This window comes from Chenopodium album, chromosome 10 (genome assembly GCF_948465745.1).
Source record: "Chenopodium album chromosome 10, dcCheAlbu1.1, whole genome shotgun sequence".
NCBI classification, from domain to species: Eukaryota; Viridiplantae; Streptophyta; class Magnoliopsida; order Caryophyllales; family Amaranthaceae; genus Chenopodium; species Chenopodium album.
Genome location: NC_137843.1, coordinates 45054548 through 45064214, shown reverse-complemented (window position 1 = coordinate 45064214; position 9667 = coordinate 45054548).

Here is a 9667-nt window from a genome sequence, read left to right as displayed (position 1 = left end):
TTGTGACACTACCTCGCCACGGTCGTGCTTCGCCACTAGACAACTCCTCTCTATGTTGGGACATTGCCAAAGAATCATTTTACCTATTGACCCTTAATATATTATTATTTATCATCACTTTGTATATTTGTGCCAGTACTTTGGTGCTTTTGCCTTTGTAAACCATTACTTTGGTGCATCTATTGAACCAATATTTCGGTGCCTTATTTGTTGAACCAATATTTCGGTGCCTTATTATGAGCCAATACTTAGGCGCTTTAAGCTAAGTGAGACGATCTTCATCAAGTCGATCACTCAGTGCATTTTTTATCAAGCTGACTAAATCATGTCAATTTGCTTAAAGGGGCTAACTGGCGTACCAAGGAACCCAAATTACTAAACTAGACCCACAGAACCATAAGGAGGGGCCCAGCACTCTGTCGCCGCTCCAGCGCTGGCCAGAAATGCCTGTCGCGAGCTTTTGCATCTGTCGCCGCGCGACAGAATCGGGGTTTTAAACCCGTCTTCTTCTTCATTTCTATTTCGCTGCTCTGCTTCTCACAAATTCACGAAATCTTCACTTCACTCGTTCTCGCTCATTTCTCAACCAAATTCGCTCAAACTTGTTGCAAATCGAAGCTTTTCTCATCTATTTTCCCGATCCATGTAAGTTTTGCTCAAACTCTACTCGGTTTTTGACGAATTATGCATTCTTGTTCGCGAATTTTCGAAAAATTCGAAAAATGTTCTTGCTTAATTTGCTTTGTTTGTTGAATTTTATGCCTTGAATTTGTTTAATTATGCTTGTACATTACCTTGGGAGTATTTTGAGACTTGTTTGACTCAATTTGGTGAAGAAATGAAGGATTCACCATTGTTGGACCTCTTAAGGTCGTGAATACCAATGTGGGTCGTTCTTTGCATTTTTTACTGCTTTTACTTGTACAATTTGTCACAATATTCATCATATGTTTGCAAGAAATTGTTTATTGGCTGAAAGAACATTTCCATGCTTGTTTGAAATTCTTGCTCTGTTTTAGTACTACGTACTCTGTTTTGCGAACATAGTATCATGTGGCCTAGGCGAACTTTAGATACTGTAGAGCCTTAAATTTAATTACTTTTTCATACTTTAGCATGGCTAGACGACGTGGTTCCGGTTCTCGGTCGAGGGACACGCGTCGAGAGGACGAGCCCACCAGCGAGGGCGAGGATGTGCCTTCTACTTCCAGGCTGGGTCTCATGCCGGATTGGGACGAGCGCACCCTGTTTCACGCGCCGGTTCATCATTTGTCGGAGCGGATCCGACGAGGTCTTGCGAGTGGGAGGACCCGTAGCCATGGCTCGGGTAATTCCACCATCATTTCTCTGTACGACAACTTCATCTGCCGCGATGAGGGGCTTCGTCGTCTTTAGGAGTCATGTGGATTGACTCCCCTGCTGCAGGCCACCCGGGCCATGTTTTCATACGATGGGGGTAACCTCGTCGTTCGAGCTTTGGTGGAGTTCTTTTGGGACACCACCAACACTTTTCACTTTCCCTGGGGTGAGATGACAGTCACTCCAGCTGACTTCAGCCTCATTACGCCCCTGGAGTGAGTTTCAGTCTACTCCCCTGCCTTTTGATGCCGGTGTCACCGTCTATTCGCCGGAGGTTCAGGAGTTACTGGGGCCGATCGTTATTCGGGCCCAGGCTGAGGCTCAGTCGGGACAGCTGAATTCCCGATGTATTCGTCGCTGCACGCTGGCTGCAGCCTTTGAGGATGATGCGACCACCCGAGAGCAGGTGCGCATCTTTGTGCTGATTCTGCTATCAGGGACGTTTTCCCCTGATCGAGGTAGTAGAGTACTACTTTACTACCTGTCCGCTGTTCGCGACCTCCAGTTGGTCGGGACATATGACTGGGCCAGCATGGCCTATGCGGATTTTCTACTGGGCTTGCAGCGCTCCTGTCGTCACAAGGCCCTGTCTGGAGAGATAGCCCTTTCCAGCTTTTGGAGGGTCGTAGAGGTACATCTCCTTTCCTTTTTGAGGTTTTAACTTTAGATTTAGAGGCACAATCTTCACTGATTTTCATTTATTCCGTATAGATCTGGTTCTACGAGTACTTTCCTTCTCTTGCACCTGCGAGGCCTTCTCCTCGCGTGCTCCCTATTGCTGCCAGTTGGGGAGGCCGCAGAGGTCCGCCGGAGGTGCTGCGCCTTCGAGAGATGATTCTCACGGTAGGTTTCTTCAATTCATACTGTTTCTTTTATCATCCTTCGGTATTAGTATCTTATTTATTAATTTTTTCAGGAGCCTAGCCCGGTTTATCGACCTTGGGCTGCTTTCCCTATCTCTGCGCTGGCGGCGCAGTATACAGCTGAGCGTCGTTACTTCCTGGGGACGTACGACGCGGTGGTCTACCTGGGGGAGAGGGTAGCCATCCAGCACTCCTCAGATACCTTTGTTGTTCCCGCTCCTCCACCTCGGCATATGTTCCACGATGCCTCACAGCGGGATCGTGCTGGTGGACCTACTCGGGGTACTCCTTGGAGGTCCTACGTTCTCCTTGAGCAGAGTTATGAGGAGGACCTGCTACCGTTGCTAGCGCCGGCTCCCGTCCTTTCGGAGGAGGCAGCGGTATGCTTTCATTTATTTAGTTTATCTCTTTTTTTTGGTAGCCCCCAAGTATTTTTCTGATCTTTTCATTCTTAACAGGCTGGCCCTAGGGAGTTCATCCCTCCGAGGATGTCCATACGCTACCAGGGCACGTATGGGCCGATCGAGGAGCTTATTCCGCCAGCTCCAGAGGGAGAGCAGTTTGTGGAGCGGTCTATTCCTCGTCACCAAACTCGAGTAAGTAACTTCTCATATATCATCTTTATATTTGCTTCGTGATTGTTACCGACTTAGTTATTTTGACAGTTTTCTCGCGAGGTGGTGACGGCTATGGCTAGGTGCATAGACGCCTTTCGCAGCCAGCTTGTGAGGTTGCGGAACCGGGCTACCTGTCGTAGCAACGATGCTGAGGAGGTATTGCTTTTTACTTTCATCATTTTTGACTTTATTTTTTCATTTGCTCTTGCTAACTTTGATTTACTTTTGCAGGGGCAGCCTATTCCTTCTCCACGCACTCGGTCGAGACCCGAGCCTAGGAGAGAGACTACTAGGTCCGACTCGAGGCGTCGCCGGACTACTTCAGGTGGCCGGGGTGGTCGTTCTAAGGCCGCAGCGGTAGGTGACTCGGCGTCATCACCTGAGGAGGTTCCGACCGGGCCGACCGTTCGAGGTGGGATGGGTGGTGGGACGTTTGAGTTTGGCTCGTCGTCGCAGCAGCCTCTGCAGCCTCAGCCTCTTTCCGTCGGATTTCAGGGTGAGGTTAGGTGGCCTGGCCCTGAGTTGCAGTTCGCGCCGCCTGGTGGTTCAGGGGACGATGATGGACATACTCCACGGAGTAGGACATTTTTCGATACATTCGGCATCCCTCGCGACTTGCGACCTCCGGCGCCATAGTTGTACCTGTGTTTATTTATTTTTGACTTTTGTAGGACTTTGTCTATCTTATTCATATGACTCATGTATTAGACACTTGTATATATATGCACTTTATCATTTATTAACATTTTATTTGCCAGATTTATTATTTTATAACAAATGTGTTGTGCATATGAGTGTGTGAGAAAGTGTAATTTTTGCGCAAAATTTCCGTCGTTTTTAATATTAGTGGAGGGTAGCGACTCTCTCCCCCAAAAAATAAAAAAAGAAAAAAGAAGGAAGAAAATATGATAAGCCTAAAAATTAATTAAGCTTAATATGATATTATAATAATAATAATAATAATAATAATAATAATAAAATAATAATAATAATATAATAATAATAATAGTGATAATAATAATAATAATGATAAGAAGGGTGTATGAATAGGAATAGAACAGTAAGTCAAGTCAAAGTCGAAATCAAGTACGTAAAAACACGGTTTCCTACGCGTAATAGGTGTCGCTGCAAAGAAATAGACTGGTGCCGCGTAATTCATCCTGTCGCCACGCGATAGGGTCTGTCGCCACGCGACAGGGTCTGTCGCCACGCGACAGCCTTTGTCGCCACGCGACAATTTTGTCGCCACGCGATAATTTTGTCGCCTAGCGACAGACGCGCTTTCCTGTTTCCTACAGGATTTGAAGTCTGCCATGAAAAAAGTTATAAATAGCCCCCGAATCATCCGTTTACTGCATAATTTAACCAGTTTATTAATTAGTTAATTAACTAGAAATCATGCCTTTAGCTAAAAGAACTTTTTGTGGATATATGGATGAATGGTGTCGTCATTTAACTGCTAAAGATAAAAAAGCATTAGATATTTGTCATATGGGGGGTATGTTTGGAATCAAGGGGATGAGTCTTGACATTGATTTTATTTATTCTGCCATAGACTATTGGGATATTGATACTCATTGTTTTAGATTTTTCTATGATGAAATATGTCCTTTACCGGAAGAATTTGGAGCCATTATAGGCTATTATTCCACAGGTCTTGCGGTAATGCTTAGAATCAATGAATATTATTATAAAGATTTTGAACGCTTTTTTGATTTGAGGGGTACGGCTTTAAAACATATAGTGCATGGGAATATAGTTGATTTGACAGAATTTGCACATTATTTTTATGATAATCCTAATCCTGATTTCCGTGTCTATAAGAGAAGGGCTTTTCTTTATTGCTTGTTTAACCAATTACTCTTAGTTAGTGGTAATGATAATGAAGGCCAATCAATGATTATATCTGTTATAGAATAAGTTGAATCTGGGAGGAGTCCAATGCTGCTAATTGTTGGAGAGACTATGCTATGGTTGGATGCATTAAGAAAGAATCCAAGAGCACCTTTTCGAGGTTCTCCAATTTTATTACAGGTATAAAATAATGCTATTTTTAATTTACCAAGAATTAAAGAATATTATTTTACACTGTAATGCTAATTAAATACATATTTTACAGATATGGCTCATGGAGAGGTTAAAGCTTATTAATCCTCCTGACGATATACACACATATGTTCCAAATTGCATAGTCCGGCGAAAGAAACGATTTTTGAAAATAGGTCGCCGTGAGTGGAGCAAGGTGTTTGCTGCCGGTGACTTTACCTTAAGCTGGATTGTTCCTTGGTGGAAGATTAAGGCAATGGTTGGTTGCAGTAACCAAGCATATTGTCGTCTCCCGAGCTTGTCAAGATTAACCTTTTATTTTCCTTATAGAGTTATGAGACAATATGGTCTTGCACAAACTATCCCTATAGGAGATCTCCGCCGTCCTTATGAATTTCCTGTGTCACAAGAGATTGAGCGTTTTGACGGATACTGGAGTGGTAGGCCCTTATGGGAGGTGATTACCCACAAGGAACCACCTTGTTTGTCAAATAAAGTGAAACAATGGCTTGATGGAAGATTCCAAAAATCTCAAGTCAAAATTGAGAAGACCAATGTGAAGGATCGTCTAGGTGACAAAAAGGTCCCTGCTAAAGAACGTCTAGGGGAAAGGATTGAATTCAAAACTCCTATTATGCCAGGAAATAAAAGTTCTAAGAAAAATCAAGGAAAAAGAAAAGTTGACTCTACAAAAAAGGAAGCTTGGGTAGAGAAGAAACATGGAGTTCTAGCGGAGGGAGAAACCATCTATACTAAGATAGAGTGTAGGTCTTCTAATGGTTGTCTCCTAGCGAAGGTTATGGATCAAGAGGAAGAGAATGAAGACACAAATTGGAAAAGAATCAAGAAAGAGAAAAAAGACTAGAGCATTGCTTTTCCTTTGATTTATTAGACAAAGTTAATTTGTTTTAGTTAATTTTTTTAGCTTTTATTTTATCAATAATGTACTTTCTTTATTAATTAATAAAATTTCAGCTTTTATTTTAATTAACTTTCAATTAAAGCAATGAAAACAATTACAACATTTATTTTTCGGAGAATTAATTCGAGTACGGAAGTCGAATAAATTTCCAGAACATGCGAAACTGGTCTAGACACTCGCAGAAAGCTGGCGCTGCTATCTGATTCACTGTCGCTGACCATTTGGCTCTGTCGCCTGGCGACAAAGTTTATTTTCTGGCGCCAGTCTTGAAATTTTGCAGACATGCGTTTTTTTACTTCGGGGATACAAAATTTGAAGAGATTAAAGTGGCCGCACCCTGTCTGGGTTGCCTACGTATCCTTTGCTTAAGGAATCAGGCCAAACGTAGCTCTCTTGAGTATTTCACTCAAGTACTTATGGGTAGTATTTCTTAAGTTGGTCAAGGTTTGTCATGTTTGAAAATTCATTGCCATCCATATCAGTTAATTTAGCCGCGCCTCCTGACAGGATTGTTTTGACAATGTATGGTCTGGACCAATTAGGCCTGAATTTGCCTCTTGGATCTAAAACATTTTTTCTTAATTCTTTTAATACCAAGTCCCCAACCTTGATATTTCTAGTCTTGACCTTTTTATTGAAATGTCTAGCCATGCGGGTTTGATAACATTGATTATGATGTAGAGCTTCTAGTCGCTTTTCATCGAGTAGGATTAGCTCTTCATATCGTGCTCTAGTCCATTCGACTTCATCAAGTTTACTTTCTAACACAACGCGTAGAGAAGGTATTTCTAACTCTACAGGTTGTACGGCATCCATTCCATATACTAAGTTGAATGGCGTATTTCCTGTTGATGTTCGGATTGACGTGCGATAACCCCACAGTGCAAAGTGAAGTTTGTCAGGCCAATCCTTATAATTTTCAGTCATTTTTTCAATGATCATTTTCAAATTTTTATTAGCGGCCTCAACTGCTCCATTTGCTTGAGGTCTATAAGGTGAAGAATGGTGATGTTGAATACCATATTTTTGTAGCAATTCTTCACATTCGGCTTGAAAGTGAGTTTCATTGTCACTTATCATTTCATGTGGGACTCCGTATCGACAAATTATGTTTCTTTCGATAAAGAGTGCTACATGTTTGGCGGTGAGTTTGGCATATGATTGTGCGTCCACCCATTTTGTGAAGTAATCTATTGCAACCAAGATGTATTCATGACCTCCTGTTCCGGGAGGTGTAATCTTTCCAATTATGTCTATTCCCCATGTAGATAAAGGCCATGGTGAAGTGTAGGTGTAGAGAAGAGAAGGTGGGATATGTTGCAAATTTGCGTAAATTTGACATTTAGGGCATCTCTTTACATATTGATGACAATCTCTATTCATGGTAGTCTAGTAATATCCTTCTCGCATTATCTTTTGGACTAGCATTTTGCCATTAACATGTGTTCCACATATACCTTCATGTATTACTCTCATAGCTCTTTGGGCATCCTTTTTGTCTACACATAATAGAGCTCGACCCTTAGGTACCCTTTTGTGTAGTTCATTTCCTATGAGTACAAACTGGGAAGCTAAAAGTCTTAATGCTCTTTTCGCTCTTTTGTCAGCATGAGGAGGATATTCTCCTTTGGTGACATAATTTAATATATCTATGAACCATGGTTCTTCTTCAGGTTCTTCTTCTTGAATCACTTCATCATCTTCTATAGCTTGAATATATGCCGGTTTATGCCTTTTTCTATGGTTAAAGGCATTTGCTCAATTTCCTTAGGTATTCTAACCATTGAGGCTAGTCTTGCCAAGGCATCGGCGAATTGGTTTTCCTCTCTAGGTAGGTAAGTGTATTCCACTTTTTCCAATTGATCGGTGAGAGTTTCCAAATACGTTTGGTAAGGAGCTAAGCTTTCACTCCTAACCTTCCATCTTTTGGAAATTTGATTAATAATTAGGGAGGAATCTCCAAATATCCGGAGTTTTCTTACGCCTAAGGCTAAAGCGGTTTCGAGGCCTACCACACATGCTTCATATTCGGCTGCGTTGTTGGTGACGTCGAAATCCAATTTAATGGATATAGGGACATGTTCTTCTTTAGGTGATACTAACAAGACTCCTACGCCGCATCCCTTTTGGTTTGAGGCTCCATCAAAATATAGAGTCCATGTATCATCCTCTGTCATCATTAAACTTTCATCTGGGAATTCATTCTCTTCTAAAGGTGTCGAATCTTCTATTGGGAAATCTGCTAGAAAATCCGAGACCACTGATCCTTTAATCGCCTTTTGAGGCATGAACCTTATATCGAACTGGGCCAAATTTACTATCCATCTTGAGATTCGCCCGTTAAGTGTAGATTTTTCGAATAGGTATTTAAGGGGGTCAATTCGTGAGACTACGTAAACGGTATGCACAAGCATGTAATGTCTTAATTTAGTTGTGGCTCACACCAGCGCGAGGCACAGCTTTTCCAATGGTGTGTAGCGTGTTTCATACTCGAGCATTTTCTTACTTAAGTAGTAAATAGCATTTTCTTTGCTTTCTACCTCTTGTGCAAGCATAGCTCCCATTGTTTCCTTTGTGACGGTTAAGTATAGTCTTAAGGGTATTCCAGGGAGTGCTGGAGCTAATACGGGAGGATTCGAGAGATAGGCTTTGATCTTTTCAAAGGCTTTTTGACACTCATCGTCCCATATGATTGGTACATTTTTCTTAAGCTTCTTGAATATTGGTTCGCATATCGTGGTTAACTTGGATATGAACCTACTTATGTATTGCAACCGGCCAATAAATCCTCGGATTTGCTTTTCGGTTTTGGGCGGTGGCATGGACATGATTGCTTTAATTTTGGTGGGATCTACCTCTATTCCTCTAGAGCTTATGACATATCCCAAGAGTTTCCCTGAGGTAACTCCAAAAGCACATTTGGAGGGGTTTAATCTCATGTTGTATTTTCTTAGTCTTTCAAAGAACTTTTTTAAGGCTATTGGGTGTCCTTGGTGGTCTTTTGATTTTACAATCATGTCATCCACATAGACCTCCACTTCTTTATGCATCATATCATGGAGTAGGGCAGTTGCTGCTCGTTGGTAAGTAGCACCCGCGCTTTTTAACCCGAATGGCATTACCGTGTAGCAATAAGTACCCCAAGGTGTTATGAATGTTGTCTTTTCCATATCTTCTTCGGCCATGAGGATTTGATTGTATCCTGCGTACCCATCCATAAATGAGAGAAGTGCATGGTTTGCTGTGTTATCTACCAAAATATCGATGTGTGGTAAAGGGAAGTCGTCCTTTGGACTTGCCTTATTTAGGTCTCGATAGTCGACACACATTCGAACTCTACCATCTTTTTTCGGAACCGGGACAACATTGGCGACCCATTCGGGGTATTTGGATACCCTGATAAAACCTGCAGTTATTTGTTTTTGTACTTCTTCTTTTATCTTAAGAGCCACGTCGGGTTTCATTCGACGTAACTTTTGTTTTACAGGTTTTATTCCTGGAATTAATGGTATTGTGTGTTGAGCTATTTCTCTATTAATGCCCGGCATATCTTCGTATGACCAAGCGAATACATCGATAAATTCTTTAAGTAGATTAATTAAATCGGTTCTTTCTTCTTTGTTTAGTGTTAGTCCGATTTTAACTTCTCTTTTAATGGTTGGATCTTTTGAGATACCAACCGTTTCTGTATCCTCAATTATTGGAGTCTTATTTTCAAGTGTTTCCACTACTTTAATTATTTCTTTATCATTTTCATCATTAGTTAAGCAATGCTCGTCATCTTTAGATAAAGAAGAACAAGAAGAATACGGGGAAGAAGACATATTATTAAATTCAGAAATCATTACATCAAATAAAGA